The following is a 22465-nucleotide window of genomic DNA, read 5'->3' on the forward strand; positions in this document are numbered from 1 at the left end:
TGTGGTCACAGCCTCCTTCAGGCATCCACCTGCTCTAGCGTGGGGTTCTCCACAGGCTGTAGATGGATATCTGCTCCACTGTGGACCTCCATGGGCTGCAGGGTGACAGCCTGCCTCCCCACGGTCTTCACCATGGGCTTCAGGGGAATCTCTGCTCTGGTGTCTGGAGCACCTCCTCCCCCTCCTTCTTCACTGACTTTGGTGTCTGCATAGTTGTTGCTCTCACATTTTCTCACTCCTCTCTCATCTGCTTTTGTGCAGCAGTTTTTCTCCCTCTTAAACATGTTATCACAGAGGCACTCCCACTGTCACTGTTTGACTCAGTCTTGGCCAGCAGCAGCTCTGTCTTGGAGCTGGCTGGCATTGGCTCTGTTGGACATGGGGGAAGATTCTGGCATCTTCTCACAGAAGCCACCCCTGTAGCCCCCCGCTGCCAAAGTCTTGCCATGTAAACCCAATACAGAAGCACACTCAATTCAAAACTGCCGTTGTCTCATGTCCCATATTGGATGCCACAAATGACTGTGGTGGATTGACCATGGCTGGCTGCCAGGTGCCCACCAAGCCGTTCTCTCACTACCCCTCCTCAGCGGGAAAGAGAGAGAAAATAAGAAATACTCGTGGGTCAAGATAAAGGCAGTTTAATGAAGAAAAGCAAAGGCCATATGTGGAAGCAAAGGAAAACAAAGGAAAAAGAATTACGCTCTACTTCCCATCAGCAGGTGATGTCCAGCCACTTTCTGGGAAGTAGGGCCCCAGTAGGTGGAGTGGTTGCTTACGAAGACAAATGCCTTAATAATGAATGCCCCACCTCCTCCTCCTTTCACTGAGCTTTTATTGCTAAGAATGATGTCAGTTTGGATCAGCTATCAGTAGAGTTTGGGTTGGAGAGATCTTTGATGCTGTGCCAGTTCTGCTCAGCAGTAGCCAAAACACTGGTGTGTTATCAAAGCCTTTCTAGCTACAAATAGAAAGCACAGCACTATGAGGGCTGCTATGGGGAAGTGTAACTTCATTCCGGCCAGACCAAATACAAATGTATATAAATACCTGAAGGGAAGGTGCAAAGAAGAAAGAGCCAGGCTCTTTTCAGTGGTGCCCAGTGACAGGACAAGAGGCAACAGGCGCAAACTGAAACACAGGAGGTACCATTTGAACATCAGGAAATGCTTTTTTTCCTGTGAGGGTGACTAAGCACTGGAACAAGTTGCCCAGAGAGGTTATAGAGTCTCCCTCCTTGGAGATATTCAAAAGCTGGCTGGACATTGTCCTGGGCAACCAGTTCTATGTGGCCCTGCTTGAGAAGGGTGTTATGATCACATGCCCTCTAGAGGTCCCTTCCAAGCTCAATTCTTCTGTGATTCTGTGATTCTGTATGTCTTTCCAATTAACCATTAATTGCTTTCTTTGCCACAGTCTTTAATAGTAAGACCAGTCACCCTCAGGATACTCATCCCCCTGAGCTGGATGTCTGGCAAGAGGAGCAGAATGAAGTCCTGCAGGAGCGGTCTGGAAACTAGGACCATGCATGGCAATCAGTTAGCTGAGGGGAATGTACTCGAGCTTGTCTAGACAACAATTAACATGATGAGGCATGTTTGCAGAGCACAGGGGAGTGGGAGACGGATGGCGCCAAGGATGGCGCCAAGGAAAGGTAACACCTTGCTGTTAATTGCTGGTAGTTAACCACCAATCAGGGATTGCCTAGTATGCAATGCTTAGCTTCAAGAACCAATCTGTTTAAAACGCGCAGCTTCTGAAAGTGTATAAAAACGCGTGCTTCTGTGCAATAAATTGACATTTGCTTGCATCAAGCTGCGTCCCGTCTCTTCATTCGCCGCAAATTGGTGACCCCGACGTGATGCGTTTAAGGATCTAACATGAAGGGCTCTCGAATCGCCTATCTGAGCGACATGCAGCGAATCCCACAGAACTTTGAATGATCTGCTGAAAGGAAGCGGGAGCCGGCCATAAATCCCTCCGGAGTTGAGAGGTGAGCTGTGGGAAATCTGTAACGGGGAATCAGGCTTCGTCCCCAGAAAGAGACGTATATGGACTCATAAAAGGTCTTCTAGTCAGATCAGAGAGTCCTTGCCTCAGTCTCCTCAAATGGTGACCCCTATGGTGGTGTTCCGAAGCCTTGGAAGAATAAGGACTGAACAGGTCGGTAAAAAAAGACAGCTCGTGGAAGAGGGCTACGTTCCGGAGGAGACGGCTTGGCTGAACGATCGTCTTGCTGTCTGGACCAGGCAGACAACCTAAACCCCGAGGATAACACCTGTATTCATCGAGACAGGTGAGCAGCCAAGAAAATTTAGAGACTTTGAAAGAATGAAAGTGTGTACAGACAGCAGCCAATTGTATGATGCTGCCGCGGAGGGGAACTCCGTGTCGGGAATGCATTTAACATCTTGGTGGCAAATTCTGACTACTCTTTGCCAAGTGTGGACTAATTCTACTAACGGTGCTAAACCAGAGGAAGCTGTAAATTCCACCGACAGCGCGACTCTTCTCAAGACACTGTCAGTGATGGTGATTCTGTCCACACCTGCTCTGCCCCCGAAGCTTCTGTCACTGATTGCAGCGACCCTCACAACACAGGAGCAAGCATAGGAACAGGACAACTCAGACAATGATTCCATTGACACTGATAAACCTTTTGATACAGGTCCTATAGATCCAGAAAAGGAGCTAGACCTTTCCCCCACCCCCTTGTCTCTCCTGATGCATTGATTGTATTTTTGGGGAGGGTGAAAGGGGGTCTGAGGGATCGGTGGCAGGAATGCAAGTGGGAAACACTTAAGCGATGGGTTTTGGGAGTCGCTATGGCATGTTCAGTATTTTGTCAGACAAATCAACCTGCAGGGTGGCAGCCTGTGCAATACGATGTAGGACAAGGCCTCAAGGACAAGAGTCCAGGTACTGATAGCCTGATGAATAGAGACTTGTTAGAACTTGTAGGGCACAATCCCTGGGAGCAAAGGAACAAGCAAACTGCAGACCCCTGAGCCGTCACAGTTGAGGAGGCAACCAGGCGGACAGAGAAACAAGTAGCCAGATAAGGGAACGGATGGTGCCAATATGTAATCAAGAAAGCCACGTAGAAAGAAACTCCCTAACCTTGGAATAGAAATTATTGCTATGTCAAGATAAACTAGTAAGTTCCTATTGTTCTAACGGTGTGCCTTAAATATCAACCAATCAGTGTTTTTTACGCTTAAGATTTAACCAATCAGTGTGTAATATGTAGAAGGTAGAAACGTATATATTTGTAAGAAAATCACTAATAAAGGGACAACTTGCTTGCATCAAGCTGCGTCCCGTCTCTTCATTCGCCGCAAATTGGTGACCCCGACGTGATGCGTTTAAGGATCTAACGTGAAGGGCTCTTGAATCGCCTATCTGAGTGACATGCAGCGAATCCCACAGAACTTTGAATGATCTGCTGAAAGGAAGCGGGAGCCGGCCATAAATCCCTCCGGAGTTGAGAGGTGAGCTGTGGGAAAACTGTAACGGGGAATCAGGCTTCGTCCCCAGAAAGAGACGTACATGGACTCATAAAGGGTCTTCTAGTCAGATCAGGGAGTCTGTGCCTCAATCTCCTCAAATGGTGACCCCTATGGTGGTGTTCCGAAGCCTTGGAAGAATAAGGACGGAAAAAAGACAGCTCGTGGAAGAGGGCTGCGTTCCGGAGGAGACGGCTTGGCTGAACGATCGTCTTGCTGTCTGGACCAGGCAGACAACCTAAACCCCGAGGATAACACCTGTATTCATCGAGACAGGTGAGCAGCCAAGAAACCTTAGAGATTTTAAATAATTGAAGAAATTTTAAGAAGCTTTAGAAACCTGTACTCATTGAGACAGGCGAGCAGTCAAGAAACTTTAGAGACTTTGAAAGAAATTAAAGCGGTCAGCAGACAATTGTATGATGCTGCCGCAGAGGAGAACTCCGTGTCGGGAATACATTTAGCACCTTGGTGGCAAATTCTGACAACTCTTTGCCAAGTGTGGACTAATTCTACTAACGGTGCTAAACCAGAGGAAGCTGTAAATTCCACCGACAGCAAGACTCTCTCAAGACACCGTCAGTGATGGCGATTCTGTCCACACCTCCTCTGCCCCCAAAGCTTCTGTCACTGATTGCAGCGACCCTCACAACACAGGAGCAAGCACGGGAACAGGACAACTCAGATAATAATTTTATTGACACTGATAAACCTTTTGATACAGGTCCTATAGATCCAGAAAAGGAGCTAGACCCTTCCCCCACCCCCTTGTCTCTCCTGATGCAATGATTGTATTTTTGGGGAGGGTGAAAGGGAGCCTGAGGGATTGGTGGCAGGAATGCAAGTGGGAAACACTTAAGTGATGGGTTTTGGGAGTCGCTATGGCATGTTCAGTATTTTATCAGACAAATCAACCTGCAGAGTGGCAGCCTGTGCAATACGAGTCTGTTAAAGAGTTAAGCAAAGCAGTGCGGGAAGGGAGGATTCATAATACATTTGCTATGTCCCTTCTTGAAGTGATGGAAGAGCCTTATACACTCACACTGCACGATTGGAAGTTATTGCTTTGTATGGTACTAACTGATACAGTATATGATGTGGTTATCTGATTTTTGTGAGCTATGTGTAGTGGCCTTGACTGAAAACCTTAATCGGCGAATTGCTGTTAACTAGGAGCAGTTGGCTGGAGAAAATAAGTGTGCCAATTCTGTGACTCAGGAAAGGTATCCCAGGGACAACTGTTTGCAAATGAATGAGATGGCTATTAAGGCAGTCAGGATGCGGGAGTCTTGCCACAGTCTTGCCGGGTCCTAGAGAGTCACTAACTTTAATACTATCTTTATTGATTGGCTTCAGAATATTTTGCAACAAGTCGAACATCAGGAAGCTCAAGGGTTGCTTTTAAAACAACTAGCTGTGATAATGCCAATGAAAACTGTAAACGGGCAACTTTCACAATCGCAACCCCAACATGTGTCAAATGATTGTAACGCAGAACTCACAGCAGACTGTAATTCCCAGGCTGAGTTCTGGAATGAGGCATAACACATTTTTGCTTCTCTAATCTCTTCTGTAAGAATAGTACACGCTTTTAACTTGCTTAGTAAATTAGGCTGCTAGCTTGCTAAAGAAAGTAATACTACAAATACTATTTTTTTTTCTGGCTTATTAACAGATGTTGATTCTGTCCATCATATGTTGCTACAGAACCGAGTTGCTATTGATTTTTATTATCAGCACAGGGACATGCGTGTGAAGACTTTGATAGGATGTGTTACGTGAATCTGAGTGACCACTGTGAATTAATTTACAAAAGTATACAAAACTCAAAAGCCTTAAAACAAAGATCTGCAACAGAGCCAGGGGCAGGATGCCTTTGGTCTCTTCTCACGGCTGGGAAACTTTGGGCCATGACTCAAAAGTATTACAGGATTTATTATAATTATCCTTAACCACCTTATTGATGTTTGCCTTATGTCTCCCATACCTTTTTTTCCTGTATTCAGTGTTTAGTTGATTGTAACATAAATCAGGTCATGGTCACCCAGCTACACACAACCTTTGCCTTGTCGCAATTAACAAGCAAAAAAGAGGAGGATAGAGAATGTCTGAAGAGAGATGTAGGAGAGGAAGCTGGAGAATATTTGACCTAACAAGAGATGAGAGAACAGCTGGGTATTGTGAAGGAGACTAGGAAAGATAAACATGGTTATCTAGTGTTTAATAGGTATCTGCATACTTGTAGTGATATATAGCTATGTAACTACATGAACGATTTCTGCCCTGAGCCTGGTGGAGCATACAGCTGCGGTTTGTGTCCGGGCTCAGAGATGTAAATAGGGGCTTCTCTGTTATAGTAAAAGTGTTTCTCTTTGCATAAAAAAGAGAGGGAATGAAGGGAATGACCCCAGAGGTATGTTCAGAGAAGGCATGCGATGTTTCGAACTTTTTGACTGAACCAGTTCTTGTTTGGTGTGCCCTTCCATCTATGTATAATGTTAATCCAAAAGAAGCTGATATTGTTTACACTTTGTCGATAATTGTCTTTCTGTAGATGCTAATGTAGTAGGAGGCTATGATGGGAACGTGTCGCAGCGGTTCTTCTCTTATCCAGAGTAACAGCAGAGAAAGCATTAAAGAGTTAAATCACCTTGTTTGTTAGGCAGTTCAGAATGTGAGTCAAAATTGCCACTGCTTTTTGGTGTTGGTTCAAGGACATGGCTGTGAGGATTTTGATGGTATGTGCTGCATGGATTTTAGGCGCCCCATTGCAGCAACATGTTATCAAAATCTGAGAAAATTTCAGCCTTTTTTTGGCATCCATTCACTCGATTGGCAGTATTGTTTGTTTGCTATTACCTTGGTTGCTGTCATGTTTGCAAGGGCCCTGCAGAACATGGCAAACCTGGTACTAGCTGTTCAAAAACATAAAGGGGAAATTGTAAAACTGTACGGAACAAAGACAGTGGGTTATTTTTACATTGATAATATGTCTTAGTTGGTTTTTTATTTGTTCTATTACTTGTGCCTTGTTTTTGCTCGGTTTCAGGGGTTCTTTTGTGCAACAGGAAGGGGGAGATGCAGGATCGGGCTGGAAACTAGGACCATGCATGGCAATCAGTTAGCTGAGGGGAATGTACTCGAGCTTGTCTAGACAACAATTAACATGGTGAGGCATGTTTGCAGAGCACAGGGGAGTGGGAGACGGATGGCGCCAAGGATGGCGCCAAGGAAAGGTAACACCTTGCTGTTAATTGCTGGTAGTTAACCACCAATCAGGGATTGCCTAGTATGCAATGCTTAGCTTCAAGAACCAATCTGTTTAAAACGCGCAGCTTCTGAAAGTGTATAAAAGCGCGTGCTTCTGTGCAATAAATTGACATTTGCTTGCATCAAGCTGCGTCCCGTCTCTTCATTCGCCGCAAAGTCCCTATAGTCCAGGATTCTATGATTCTGTGATTCTATGTGATGAAGCATTACTTTCCAGGAAGTGGCTAAACATCTGCTTGCCAATGGGAAGCATGAATTCCTTATTTCGCTTTGCTTGTTGCACGCAGCTTTACTTCATGTGTTAAACTGTCTTTATCTTAACCCATGATTTTTCTCACTTTTGCACTTCTGATTCCCTACCCCATCCCGCTGTGAGGTGAGTAAGCAAATGAATGCGTGGAGCTTAACTGCCTACTGTGGTTAACCCTCAACACTTCCTCAAACCTGGTTTGCATGTCCATGTCATTCTCTAGCAAACTTCAAGCTGGACTAGTTGGTGAGTAGGAGGCCCTGGACCTGGGCAGGTCTATCAAGTGGGCAGAGGGTCCATGCTGGAATGCTCAGGGGAACTTGTGAGTGTGGAGTGCCTGTGAGATGAGTGTGTGATTGCATGTGTGTTTGCTAGTGAGCATCAAGCTGGACTAGCCATCAAGTAGGGGACCCATGAAGAGGTAAGAGGACCTGGGATCCGGGCAGTGATATTGGACAGACTGCTGCGGGCATTTCGGGCGAGCGGGAGTCAGATACGAATACTCACGGAGTTCAAGATCTGATCCGTTTATTGTACAAACCAGGTAGACTTTTATAAGGCATTCTATAAGCGTGCAATAATGTGATTGGCTATTTTACAAGCGTATAATAATATGATTGGTTAACAATTGTTTACTGGGAAGATTTCTGTTTCTGCTTGTTCTGGCACGTAGGCTCTTTTCTGCGGTCTCCTAGTTCTTCTTATCGCGTCCTGTCGGCCTTGGTTTTGTGCAAACATCTGCAATTTGCTCCTTTTTCTTCATCCCACTGTTCTGGCCGTAACCTCGTCTTATCTCTTCAGTATTTTTCCACTTGCTTCAGAGTTCAGTATAATCATTCAATACAGCAAGAGCCCCAACAACAGACAGAGGAGGATGTGCTTGTACTCAGGGGATCTGTGAATGTGCATGTGCTTGTGAATCTAGAGAGTGTTGTATGTGTGCTTTCACTAGTGAACTTTGTGGTGACGCAAGTCGAGGCGGACTGAAAAAAACACTATGTCTGCGTGGCTGGGTTCGGACAAAATGGCCTTTATTGTTTATACAAACTGTTTATATATCTTAGACAGTACAAGTGTTAGACCCTGATAGGTTTTTGTGTCCTTCTTCTTGCTTGCTATTTGCTGTTGCTGTAGGTGCCCGTATGCTGCGGTTCTAAGTTCCGGTTCTCCACATCCTGTTTACATACCTGACAATTTGTGGCTGTTTTAAAGGTACACGGCTAAGTCTTTGAAGTCAACTAACTTGTCTGTAGACCCGCTGCAGACCCCAAGACATAGATGGCAGGATCCACTGATAATGAGAAGAAAAAAAAAAAGCAGGGACAAGAAAGGAAGTCATTAAGTTTGCATGATCTCCAAGTGCTGCAAAGACATCCAGAGAGGATGGATAAGTGAATTAAGGGAAGAAATGGTTTTCCCAGCTGTTCTGCGGTCCCATCCAATATTTTCAACATGCTTAACAGTAATAAAAATTTGGTTAGGAAAAAAAAGCCTGAAAAAACTCCATCCCTTGAGGAAGGCCCCTTTACTGGAGGAAAGGCATGCAGCAATTCTCTCCTGTTATTTCTTAAGCTCCACCCCCATGAACTAAGGCAATCCCCATTTTGAAAATCTTGGTCAGAATTTTAGAGCTGTCAATTCAGTGTCCTTATCTTTTGCTTATCCTAAATGTTCCTTATAATGCATGATGGATTTGATCTAGAGTAAATCTGCATTTTCACTTGTGATGCTCTGGAGGAGCAGAGGAATGTGCAAATTAGTGGAAGAGTAAGAAATCAAAAGTAGAAATTGTAAAGCATGCCTACTTCTAATATGTAATTGTGCTGTCTGTGTGGAATAATTATTTGGTATTTCTCCTCCTTCTTCCACTATTGTGGAATGGTATCATAAAGTCTTAGAAATCAGCGCAGGTCTAGCAGCGGTGGGATTCCAATTAGAGCATATAAATAAGCGACACAAGTTGCCGGGTTGAATGTGGGGTAGGTTGACTCTGGCCAGCAGCTAAACACCCACACAGCCACTTTCTCACTTTCCTCACCCCCACAGCAGGATGGGGGAGAGAACAGGAAGAGCAAAAGCAAGAAAACTTGTGGATTGAGATAAAGACAGTTGAATAAGTGAAGGAAAAAAGAAAGAAAAAAACAAAACAAGCCATGCAAAAACAATCACTTGCCACCTCCCACAAGCAGACCAATGCCCAGCCAGTCTCTGAACAACAGCCAAGGAAGACAAAAACCCCCACCCTCTTCAGTCTCTGCTGCCCATTGGTGGATGTTATGACAGCGATAACATCCTAACCTTTCAGAAAAGTTTATATTAGCTGAACATCTTACTAATATAATCTGTAACAGTTCCTCTCTGCCACTCCTTCCTCCTCACACTTTTCCACTGCTCCAGTGTCGGTCGTCTCCACAGGCTGCAGTCCTTCGGTATAAGCCTGCTCCACCATGGGTCCTCCACAGGCTGGGGAACTTGCTCCTCTGTGGGCCCCTCTCCACAGGCTGCAGATCCTGTCATAAGAGCCTGCTCAAACATGGCCTGTCCTCAGGCTGCAGTTTCCTTCAGGGAATATCCACCTGCTCTGACATGAGGTCCTCCACAGGCTGTAGGGAATACATGTTTGTTGTGGTTTAACCCCAGCTGGCCACCAAGTACCACACAGCCGCTCGCTCACTCCCCCCTCATCCAGAGGGATGGGGAGGAGAATCGGAAAGGAATGTAAAACTCAAGGGTTGAGATAAGAACAATTTATAGGTAAAGCAAAAGCCGCACATGCAAGCAAAGCAAAGCAAGGAATTCATTCACTACTTCCCATCAGCAGGCAGGTGTTCAACCATCTCTAGGAAAGCAGGGCTCCATCACACATAACGGTTACTTGGGAAGACAAACACCATAATGCCAAATGTCCGTGTCCCCCCCTTTCCTTCTTCCGTGTCCCCCCTTTCCTTCTTCTTCCCCCAGTTTATATACTCAGCATGACATCCCATGGTATGGAATACCTCTTTGGCTAGTTTGGGTCACCTGTCCTGGATGTGTCCCATCCCAATTTCCTGTGCCACTCCAGCCCTCTCGCTGGCAGGGCCCAAGAAACCGATAAGTCCTTGATTTAGTATAAACATCACCCAACAACTAAAAACATCAGTGTCCTATCAACATTGTTCTCACATCATAGCCAAAACACAGCACTGTACTAACTACTAAGAAGACAATAAACTCTATCCCAGCTGAAACCAGGACAACGTTCCACCATGGTCTCTTCCACGGGCTTCAGGGGAATCTCTGCTCCAGTGCCTGGAGCACCTCCTCCCTCTCCTTCTCTGACCTTGGCATTCGCAAGATTGTTTCTCACATTTTTTCCCATCACTCCTCACATTGCCATGCAGCATTTTTCCCTTTCTTAAATATGCTTTCACAGAGGCACCACCAGCTTTGATGATTGGCTCAGCTTTGGCCAGCAGTTGGTCCATTGCCAAGCCAGCTGGAACTGTCATGTGTCTGGCACGGGGCATCCCCTGGCCGCCTTCTCACAGAGGCCACCCCTGCATCACCCCTTTCCCTCAGCCTTGTCACGTAAAACCAATACAGTGTGCTACAGCAAAATGAAGTCTGGATGAGGCTGATCAGTAATTTTAGGGGACTGCAAAGGCCAACAGCTCCCTGGAGGTCACAGATGGGGATTCCCCAGGCCAGCAGGGCATGGGCCTCGCTGACCAGGGCTTGTTCTACTGCCTCCAGTGAGGGAGCAGGGCAGGCCAGAGGGAGGGCATCTTCTTAAAAAGAAGTTAAAGAATTAGGGTGATCAGGAAATTGAGCTTCAGGGCCCTGCTATGTCACATACTTTCTGTGCAAGTAGCAGTCACAAATACGCTCTGTGCCTCACAGCACATCTGACAGAGAGCACCAGCTCATTCACAGCAAGGTCAAGACACATAAGATGTCCCTTTCTCTCATCCACATAATCCCTCAGCCTACTCCAGAGCTATTTTCTCTCAGAAATACATACGCAACAGAAAGACGGCATCCTTTTAATAATTTAAGGAGCAAGTGGTAACAAAATTGCCTTCCTACCACAGCTTCTGGGTTCATACTGTTTTTGTGCCTAGGAGCAGATATCAAGCTCAATTTTTGCAATATTGAGACTCGGACAGTGTGGGCTTCACAGAGGCACTGAAGTTGACAGCAGTTCTCATACTTGCCACCTGCAGAAGAAGGGACAAGAGCATCCCCATATGATATATGAAACCCAGGCTGGTTCAGTGTAGAGAGCTTTGTGGCAGGTGCTGGAGGCCGCGATGCCTGTGAAGGACCTTGAAGGCTAAAGAAGAAAGAAAGAAAGAAAATGTTGGCTGAACGCCTGGAAGAAAAACAGGATATGAAGCGAGGCTGGAGCAGATGCGCGATGCCATGTCTCAGCAGCTGGCTGAGAACATGAAACTCACAGAGATAAGAAAGAAGAGAGAAAAAAAATACAAGAAGTTCAGTGTGTTTGTAGCTTAGTAATTAACCAATTACATGTAGCCAAGAAGTGTGTGAACAGTATTGATTAACCAATGATATTTTAGTACATTGCGCATGAACAATGAATGAGGATATATAAGCGTGGGGTTTGGACTAATAAAAGGTCTTCTGGTCAAATTCAGGAGTCCGTGCCTCAATCTCCTCAAATGGTGACCCCTACGGAGGAGTTCCGAAGCCTTGGAAGAATAAGGATGGAACTGGTCAATGAAAATGACAGCTCATGGAAGAGGGCTGCATTCCAAAGGAGACGTCTTGGCTGAACGATCGTCTTGCCGGCTGGACTAGGCGGGCAACCTAAACCCCGGGGATAACACCTGTACGCATTGAGACAGGTGAGCAGCCAAGAAACTTTAGAGATTTTAAATATTTGAAGAAATTTTAAGAAGCTTTAGAAACCTGTACACACTGAGACAGGCAAGCAGCCAAGAAGCTTTAGAGACTTTAAAAATTTTAAGAAATTTCAAGAAACTTTAGAAACTTTAGGAATTTTTTAAGAAACTTTAAGACATTTTAAGAAACTTTTAAAAATGGGATGCAGAGGAAAAAAGTATGTTAAGGATGTTTCAGCATATTTTGCACAAAAGAGGAATTGTATATGAAAAATGCCTGGTTAAAGAGCCAAGGCGCCTCAGCTACCTCAACACAAATATTTGATGTTAGAATGTGGGAGTCAGCAGGAGAGCGAATTTGGGAAAAGGCATCTCAAGGGGACTTGAATGCTAGCCAAATTATGACTACTTGGAGATTAGCGCTCGAGACTTTGAAAGAGATGTGTGCAGAAAAACAGCTTGCAGATATTGCTAAGGAGGCTTGGTCAGAGACTGAGAAGGGCCAGGAAGTTGATGTAACAACAAAACAAGATGTTGCTCAGCAGACAGAGCCGAATGAGAGCGAGGCTGAATCTGAGCATATTTCTGATGAACTAGAAGGAGCAGAGTCAGAGGACTCGGATGAGGATGGACAAGATGAAAATTTGTTAAATTTACGATTGGAGGATTTGTGGTTAAAAAAGGAACAGTCAAAAGAAAGGAAGAAGCGACTGGTGCGGCAAAGTGCTAATAAAGGAAGAAGTAGCGATGATGAAAATGATATTGGGAGATGGATTAAAGAAGAGTGGAGGAGAATGCACTTAGAAAGCATGAAAGAGGGAGTGCACACATTTCCCGTGATATTACAAGATAGACACCCAGGCCAATATCAGGCGTTTTACAGGGATATGATTAAAGAACTATGGAAAACTGTAATGCAAAATCGACTATATTCTCATTTTACACAAACTTTAATAGAGAATGTGATGATGGGTCCGCAGCTAGTGACTCTGTTAGAATGGATCCGTGAAAAGGTGCCAGACTTTCCACCTGATGACACTTTGCAAATTCCTGCCTGGCAAGAGGTCAGCAGACGATTGTATGATGCTGCCACGGAGGGGGACTCCGCAGCAGGAATGCATTTAGCACCTTGGTGGCAAATTCTGACAACTCTTCACCAAGTGTGGACTAATTCTACTAACAGTGCTAAACCAGGGGAAGCTGTAAATTCCACCAACAGTGGGAATGCTAAACCAGGGGAGGCTGCTAAACACAGGGACATGCATTTAGTCCACCGACAGCGTGACTCTTCTCAACAAACTGTCAATGATGGCGACTCCATCCACACCTCCTCTGCCCCCAAAGCTCCTGTCAACAATTGCAGCAACCCTCACAACACAGGACCAAGCACAGGAACAGGACAACTCAGACAATGATTCCATTGACACTGATAAACCTTTTGATCCAGGTCCTATAGCTCCAGAAAAGGAGCTAGACCTTCCAACCCCACACACCCCCGCAACGCATTGACTGTATTTGTATTTTCAGGGAGGGTGAAAGGGGGTCCAAGGGATCAGTGGCAGGAATGCAAGTGGGAAACACTTCAGTGATGGGTTTTGGGAGTCGCTAGGGCATGTTCAGTATTTTGTCAGACAAATCAACCTGCAGGGTGGCAGCCTGTGCAATACGAGGCTGTTAAGGAGTTAAGCAAAGCAGTGCAGGAAGGGACGATTCATAATGCATTTGCTATGTCCCTTCTTGAAGTGATGGCAGAGCCTTATACACTCACACTGCACGATTGGAAGTTACTGCTTTGTATGGTACTAACTGATACAGTATATGATGTGGTTATCTGATTTTTGTGAGCTATGTGTAGTGGCCTTGATTGAAAACCTTATTTGGGGAATTGCTGTTAACTAGGAGCAGTTGGCTGGAGAAAATAAGTGTGCCGATTCTGTGACTCAGGCAAGGTATCCCAGGGACAACTATCTGCAAATGAAGGAGATGGCTATTAAAGCAGTCAGGATATGGGAGTCGTTCGCCACAGTCTTGCAGGGTCCTAGAGAGTCATATACTAACTTTATTGATCGGCTTCAGAATATTTTGCAACAACAAGTCGAGCATGAGGAAGTTCAAGGGTTGCTTTTAAAACAACTAGCTGTGATAATGCCAATGAAAATTGTAAACGGGCAACTTTCCCAATCGCAACCCCAACATGTGTCAAATGATTGTAACGCAGAACTCACAGCAGACTGTAACCCTCAGGCTGAGTTCTGGAATGCAGCATAACACATTTTTGCTTCTCCAATTTCTTCTGTAAGAATAGTACACACTCTTAACTTGCTTAGTAAATTAGGCTGCTAGCTTGCTAAAGAAAGTAATACTACAAATACTGTTATTTTTTTTCCTGGCTTATTAACAGATGTTGATTCTGTCATATGTTGCTACAGAACCGAGATGCTATTGATTTTTATTGTTAACACAGGGACATGCGTGTGAAGACTTTGATAGGATGTGTTACGTGAATCTGAGTGACCACTCTGAATCAATCCACAAAAGCATACAAAACTTAAAAGCCTTAAACAAAGATCTGCAGCAGAGCCAGGGGCGGGATGCCTTTGGTCGCTTCTCACGGCTGGGAAACTTTGGGCTGTGGATCAAGAGTATTACAGGATTTATTATAATTATCTTAACCACCTTATTGATGTTTGCCTTATGTCTCCCATGCCTTTTTTCCTGTATTCAGCGTTTAGTTGATGGTAACATAAATCAGGTCATGGTCACCCAGCTACACACAACCTTTGCCTTGTCGCAATTAACAAGCAAAAAAGAGGAGGATAGAGAATGTCTGAAGAGAGATGTAGGAAAGGAAGCTGGGGAATATTTGACCTGACAAGAGATAAGAGAACAGCTGGGTATTGTGAAGGAGACTAGGAAAGATGAACATTGTTATCTAGTGATAAATAGGTGTCTGCATGCTTGTAGTGATATAACTATGTAACTGCATGAATGGTTTCTGCCCTGAGCCTGGTGGTGCATGCAGCTGTGGTTTGTGTCCGGGCTCAGTCAGAGATGTAAACATGGGCTTCTCTGTTACGGTAAAGTGTCTCTGGTAGCATAAATAAATAATAAAAATAATAAAAGGTGACTTTAATAAGACTTAGGGAAAAAATAAAAAGAAAAAAAAAAAGAGAGAAAAAAAAGGAATGAACAGTCCATAGCATGTTAAAGCAAACTTTTGGGGAAAAAAAACCAAACAAACCAAAAAGTGGGAATTGTACTGAACGGAGACAGTGGGTTATTTTGACATTGATAATGTGCAGCTGTGGCCTTGCTTTGACTATGTGCAGCTGAGATCCTGCAGCAAAGAGTTAAATAACTTTGAGGGAGTATGAGAAGAAACCAGGATGAGACAGAAAGAAAGGAGGAATGTGATCTCACCTCTAGAAGATAAGGAAACAGCATGAAAAGCAGAGAGTAATTTATAGTGAACAGTACTAAGGAATGTGTTGTATGAAGCTTTCGGACCATTTGGAGTCGATTCACAGCCAGTTACAAAAATTGAAGGACATGTCAAAGGACTTACAGCATGAACTATCGGGAGATTGGTTGCGGAATCTTTTTAAGTCATGGGGAATGACCAGATGGTTGCAGGAGCTTACAATATGTGGAGGAATGTTTTTATTGGTAATTGTAGTTATATTGATGATTATTCCCTGTATGTTGAATTGTATAAGATCTATGATTCAAAAGCAGTTTAACCTGTATGTTGTCTCTGTTAAAAATAAAGAAGGGGGAATTGTAGAGAGCTTTGTGGCAGGTGCTGGAGGCCGCGATGCCTGTGAAGGACCTTGAAGGCTAAAGAAGAAAGAAAGAAAGAAAATGTTGGCTGAACGCCTGGAAGAAAAACAGGATATGAAGCGAGGCTGGAGCAGATGCGCGATGCCATGTCTCAGCAGCTGGCTGAAAACATGAAACTCACAGAGATAAGAAAGAAGAGAGAAAAAAAATGCAAGAAGTTCAGTGTGTTTGTAGCTTAGTAATTAACCAATTACATGTAGCCAAGAAGTGTGTGAACAGTATTGATTAACCAATGATATTTTAGTACATTGCACGTGAACTATGAATGAGGATATGGACTTTTGGGTTTTGGACTAATAAAGGGTCTTCTGGTCAAATTCAGGAGTCCGTGCTTTAATCTCCTCAGTTCAGTTTTCATCTCTGATGTAAGCAATGGCAGAAAGAGAGAGTTTGATTAGGGCACGCTAGAGTAACAATAAAGTGGGAGAGGAGGTCCCAACAGCGTCAGCTGCATGTCAGGCTCCCAATTCATGCTGCCCAGTCACGACACTGCACGATGAAGATCCCTCAGAGTCAGATCCCATTCTTACAGGGAAATCATATGGGATGGGGAAGGGGTGATGGGGGGTGTGTGTGTGTGTGGTGTGTGAGGAGAGAAAGAAAGAAGGGAGAGGGAAACAGCCCTTTTCCTTTATAACAGGGCAGGTTTGGTTCACAACTGACACTTGGCTCTTCATTACAGCGAATTATACAGAGGCAGCCTTTTCATCCATTATTAATGATCTGCTAGAGCAGCCACTCTCAAGTCATGTTATTTCCAAACTGTACAACTAGGAAATATCTTAATGAAATGTGCTATGGTCCAGACCCACAACTGTTATAAAGCAGACAGTGAACAATAACACCGGTCTCCTCCTACAAAATCCTTAGCTCCTTACCCCAAGCTACAGTAGTCTATACTTTCAGCACTGAAACCCTGTGGTGGGTTGACCCCGGCCAGTAGCCAAATACCCACCCTGCCTCTTACTCACTCCCCTCTCCTGGGGGATGGGGAGAAAACAGAAAGAAGGAAAGATGTAGAAGAATGAAGCTGGGTTAATTAACATTGATAATATACGGCTGTGGGTTGGCTTCAGGGGCGTTGGTTGCTCAATGTAGATAAGGTGCAGCTATAGCTGGTTAAGTGGTTGAGAGCCAATGAAGAGAGAGCAGCCAAGGAAGAAGCAGAGAGAAGTGCCCTGGATGAGGAGAAGGCAGTAGAGGGACTGGTATGAAGAGTATGCTGGTATGAGATGGTAAAAGACCTTGTTGCAGCTTGATAGTTTGGAGAGTGCTGCAACAGAAAGATGACTTGTGGATTGAGATAATGACAGTTGAATAAGGAAAGCAAAAGCTGTTCGTGCAAGCAAATCAAAAAGAGGAAATAATTCGCTACTTCCCATTGTCAGGCAGATGTCTAGCCACTTCCTGGAAAGTAGGCCCTCACCACGCTTAATGGTTGCTTGGGAAGATGTCCTGGTTTCAGCTGGGATGGAGTTAATTTTCTTCTTAGTAGCTGGTACAGTGCTGCGTTTTGGCTATGATGTAAGAACAATATTGATAACCGCACTGATGTTTTCAGTTGTTGCTGGGTAATGTTTATACTAAATCAAGGACTTATCGGTTTCTTGGGCCTTGTCAGCCAGAGGGCTGGAGGGGCACAAGAGACTGGGAAGGGACACAGCCAGGTCAGCTGACCTGAACCAGCCAAAGAGGCATTCCATACCATGGGACGTCATGCTTGGTATATAAACTTGGAGGGTTAGCTGGGGGGGGGGAATCGTTGCTTGGGGACTGGCTGGGCATCGGTCAGCAGGTAGTGAGCAGTTATACTGTGCATCACTTGTTTTCCTTTTCACTTCCTTTTGATTTTACCCTTTTTTCCCCACCTTTCCATCCTAATTGTTGTTGTTAGTAGTCGTAGTATTGTTATTACTGTTGTTCTTATCTCTTTATTCTGTTTAAATTATTAAATTGTTCTTATCTCAACCCTCGAGTTTTACATTCCTTTCTGATTCTCCTCCACCCCCCTCTGGGTGGGGGGAAGTGAGCAAGCGGCTGCATGGTGTTTGGTTGCTGGCGGGGGTTAAACCATGATAGTCTATTTTTTTGGTGCCCAACTTGGGGCATCGAAGGGTTGAGGTAACGGCAGGTCTAACCAGACTGTGTTAGATTAAATTGTTTGCAGTATTCATTGTATTAAATTAATAGTAACTGGCTACAATGCTGGCTTATTTGTTTTTGAATTTGCTGCCCATGATTTCAATATTGAATTGTCTTGTTTAATTACAGTATGTGCTCCCTTTTGTGTTGTTTGTTTATATTGGGACCTGGAGTAAAGTTATTTTAGTGTTGTACTACATAGTATTAATCTATAATATGATGGGTTCATTGGTTATGAAACTAATCTGGTCTGTGCACTCGGTGTTGTCCCCTCTGTCTGGTGGCCCCTGTGAGGGAATGCCAACAACAACAATGGCACCTTTGGTTTTGTTTTCCCAGAGAGTCAGCCTGTGGGTGGGGTCTATACCTCCCCCTTCCCCTCAGGGCTAATTAATGAAACATTTAGGATTTTAGGAGGCTCTGAGTATCTTTGGTCCTATGGCAGCTCCATAGTGTCAGTTCTGAGCCTAGTGATAGTAATACTGAATTCAGTCTTTGTGTCCTGGATGTGGCGGAATTTTAAGCAACATACTGTAACTACTGCTCCAGCCCAATTAAGCAAAGCCTCTGTGGTATGGGGGATGATGGCTGAAATATAAATATGGTGAGGCTTGGCAAATTGACTATATCACATTCTCACAGACCCGCCGAGGCAAGTGACACATGCTTACAATGGTGGAAGCAACCACCGGATGGCTGGAAACATACCCTGTGCCCCATGCCACTGCCCAGAACACTATCCTGGGCCTTGAAAGACAGGTCTTGTGGTGACATGGCACCCCAGAAAGAACTGAATCAGACAGTGGAATTCATTTCCGAAACAGTCTTACAGACACTTGGGCCAAAGAACATGAGTGGGTATGTCACATTCCCTATCATGCACCAGCCTCTGGGAAAATTGAACAATGTAATGGATTGTTAAAGACTACACTGAAAGCAATGGGTGGTGGAACTTTCAAACATTGGGATAAACATTTAGCAAAGGCTACCTGGATGATTAATACCAGAGGATCTGCTCCCCGAACTGGTCCTGTCCAGTCAAAGCTTTTGCGTACTGTAGAGGGGGTTAAAAGCTCCTGTAGTGCACCTTAAAAACATGTTTGGAAAAAGAGTCTGGGTCATTCCTGCCTCAGGCAAAGGGAAACTCATTCGAGGAGGGATTGCTTTTGCTCAGGGACCTGGGAGCACTTGGTGGGTAATGTGGGAAGATGGGGAAGTTTGATGTGTGCCTCAAGGGGATTTGATTTTGGGTGAAAACAGTCAATAAATTAAGTGGTGTTAATTGTTAAATAATGCTGTATGTTGTCTTTGGTGATGATGGCAGAATTTGAACCCATGCCCTGGAGAGACCGGATAATCTTGTGGCATCTATTTCTACCATCTTTAGATTTGAAGATTTGAACCTTGGTGGTTGTTTTTTTTTTTTTTTTTTTTCTTCAACTGCCACACCAATGAAGATTGACTAGTGAAACCAGATCAGTGCAGCCGTAATAGGATTAGAACTGGCTTCAACATGGAATAACTCAACACCTCATGCCGTCCTCCTGGCCCAGAAAGACTGTTATAACAGATGGAGCCTAACATCATGGACTAAATGAACTGAATGGATTTAGAGGGATGGTCCGTAGACTAAAGGAATGATATCTGTGTATTTATATAAAGGACAGGAGGAGCGATGATGATGATGTATTGGAAAATGTAGCATGACATAAATGATATGGAATAAGGGGTGGATACTGTCCTGGTTTCAGCTGGGATGGAGTTAATTTTGGTGTTTGGTTGCCAGCTGGGGTTAAACCATGGCAGAAGGCAAATGCCATAATCAAAAATGTCTCCCCATCCTCCTCTTTCCCCTGAGCTTTTATTGCTGAGTGCGACATCATATTGATGAGTTGGGGTCCACTGCCTTGGCTATGTCCCTTACCAACCTCTTGTCCACCCCCAGCCTACTTGCTGGGGGGGAAGAGAGTGAAAGCCTTGGCACTGTGCTAGCACTGTTCAGCAATAGCCAAAACAGTGGTGTGTTACCAACACTGATTAGCCACAAACACAAAACACAGCACCATACTAGTTGCTATGAAGAAAGTTAACTCCATCCCAGCCAGACCTAGTACAACCCTCCAGTTCAATTCCTGATGAAACAGGATTAATATTAATCTCTTCCAGCTAAACTGAAAGAGCTATGGTATGCAACATGTATGCACATGGAGGCCATGTATACACACTTTTTGGCCAAAAGAAATGCATAACCCACCGGTTAGCCTGAAAGAGGGTTCCCTTCTGTGTCTTATCCAGAGAAGAGGCTAGTGGTTACAGCTACCAATTACAAAATGTTATTTCAGACCTTATCAGCAGTTTATGCAAGTAGCCCGGAAAGTCCCTGGTGTCCTATGTGTCAGCCACATTACACATAAAAGGAAACAAAACAGAAACAAAGAGAAAAATAATCAAAGACTTTTTGGATAGTACCATGTAGAAGAATGGCTGCACAAGCGTGGCCATAGAATCTCTAAAGATCTGCACAATCCCGGCCTGGTATTAGAATAGGCCTGTAATCAGAATTGTGCTGAAGTTAACAAGAAGGTAGCCTTGAGCTATTCTTGAATCCTGAGACCAAGTAACTTTGTTGTATTAACAGGATGTGGCTGTAACAAGCTGCAGCTGTTGGGAAGGGAGGTGCAAGGCCAAGAGAGATAGGGAGCAGAATGGGAATATAGGGAGTAGCAAACAGCAAGGCTGAAACATAGCAACGCAAATAGCTACATGGATAGAATGCTTATTTTAGTCATGATAATTAGGGGTGTGAGAACAGCACGTGCTTAGAGGCTAATAACCAGTTATATTTTTGCTTTGGGAATATGCATGTGTATCGAGTCTATATAAGTAGTGTTAGAAACTAATAAAGTTGAGCAAGATGCATAACTCATATTGAGTAATTTCTTGACTCCAGCGAACCCTTCTCCCAACAGTACCATGCGAAGCAATGGCTTCCAATCATGTGGTGCAAGTGTATAAGACTTCCATCGCTTCAAGAAGGGACACAGTAAATGTATTATGAATTCCCCCTTCTCGCACTGCTTTTCTTAACTCTTTAACAACCTCATATTGCATAGGCTGCCACTCTGGAGGTTGATTTGGCCGATAAAATACTGGACATGCCTTAGCGACTCCCCAAATACCCTTGTTTAAGCACTTCCTACTTGCATTCCCATCATCGATGCCCCGAACCCCCTTTCACCCTCCCTGAAAGCACAGTCAATGCATTGGGGGGGGGGGGGGGGGGGGGGGCAGGGGGGGAAGTCTAGCTCCTTTTCTGGATATATAGGACCCGGATCAAAAGGTTTCTCAGTGTCAGTGTGTCGCGACAGAAGGAAGATACAGTCACTCAATATGAGTGATCAGCAGACTTCGTTTATTGTGCCTTACAGTCACCTTTTATGCCTTGTTATAATTAGCTCATACATATTACAAAAGTTAAGCTCATTATTGGTTAGTTGCCTAAATACCAAGCCCACCCCTAGTTTCTCTTCTGTAGTTATCTGTTCCCACCTGCAACATTCTTTTCCCACCACAATCTTCCTGTTATTGCATAACAAGAACAGCCAAGGATAGTGTATTTTTGCTTTACTTCATATAAGCTGAGAGCGATGTGCATTTTTGTCCAGCCAGCTGGACTATATCTATGTGACCCTTTTCAGCTAGCCAGTTATCCACAATTCCCCCGTTTTTATTTTGGGCGACATAGGCCTGGTTGACCATTTTCAATAACAGCGTTTTAACACAGGAACATACACAGCCAACTTATAAAATCTCAGTTCAGAAGTATAATTCCTGAAATACTTGAAAAATAAAGTTAGCTTGAAGCTTTAATTTAGATGCTCTTTCTGTTCCAGTGATATAAAAAGTTTAAAAAATTCAAAGGTAATTTTAAAGTTCTGAACATGGACTAATGCAAGCTCAAAACCCAAAAAGAAACCAAACTGATGTTTGACTAGGAATATTTGCAAATATTTTAGTGGAAAATCCCTGACCATTAACAATTTTCTGTCCAAATAACAACTGCCCTTATGCAACCAACCAGTCCATACATTTTCTGAAGAATACCTCATTGATATCAAAGAATTAACAAAGGGAAAAAATTAGTTCTAAGCTATATACATTCATAAGTGGATTTTTCAATAGTTACATACAGATTTACACACTAAGCCATAATGGCTTGTAGGTGATACACACAAGAAGAGTACGTTGCTTATCTGTCTGAATGTCTATGCTAAATTTGACAACTGTGCCACAAGCCAAGCCTACATGGGTGCTGTATGTTATGCACGTTCCTTAACAAACAGAAGTATAATAGACAAATTCCCAAGATCTAGTCCCCAACCTAATTATATTATTTTGTAGCCAATTAAGGAAAATAACACAAATGTGCATATCTACATGTGCACACACCTTTTAGTTCAGAACCGATCTGTGATAAAAGGCCTTAGCCTTATGGCATCATCGAATCTTAACGAGTACAGTAATTAAAAATGCAGTCTTACTGTAAGTGCGATTTATGCTGACATTCCCTCAAATGCTACACGTGAGAATTTCTCACTCAACTGCCTCAA

The 22465-nt window shown here is 44.1% G+C and overlaps 1 long non-coding RNA gene across 1 annotated transcript; it reads right to left on the reverse strand.

Annotated features, from left to right (window-relative positions):
* Positions 1–8036: 8036 nt before the first annotated feature.
* Positions 8037–12141, reverse strand: LOC130142000 (uncharacterized). Its single transcript, XR_008819247.1, has 2 exons — positions 9360–12141; positions 8037–8317 (listed from the first exon to the last, which is right to left on the reverse strand). It is a non-coding gene; the product is annotated as an uncharacterized LOC130142000 (long non-coding RNA).
* Positions 12142–22465: the final 10324 nt, after the last annotated feature.

This window comes from Falco biarmicus, chromosome W (genome assembly GCF_023638135.1).
Source record: "Falco biarmicus isolate bFalBia1 chromosome W, bFalBia1.pri, whole genome shotgun sequence".
Lineage (NCBI taxonomy): Eukaryota > Metazoa > Chordata > Aves > Falconiformes > Falconidae > Falco > Falco biarmicus.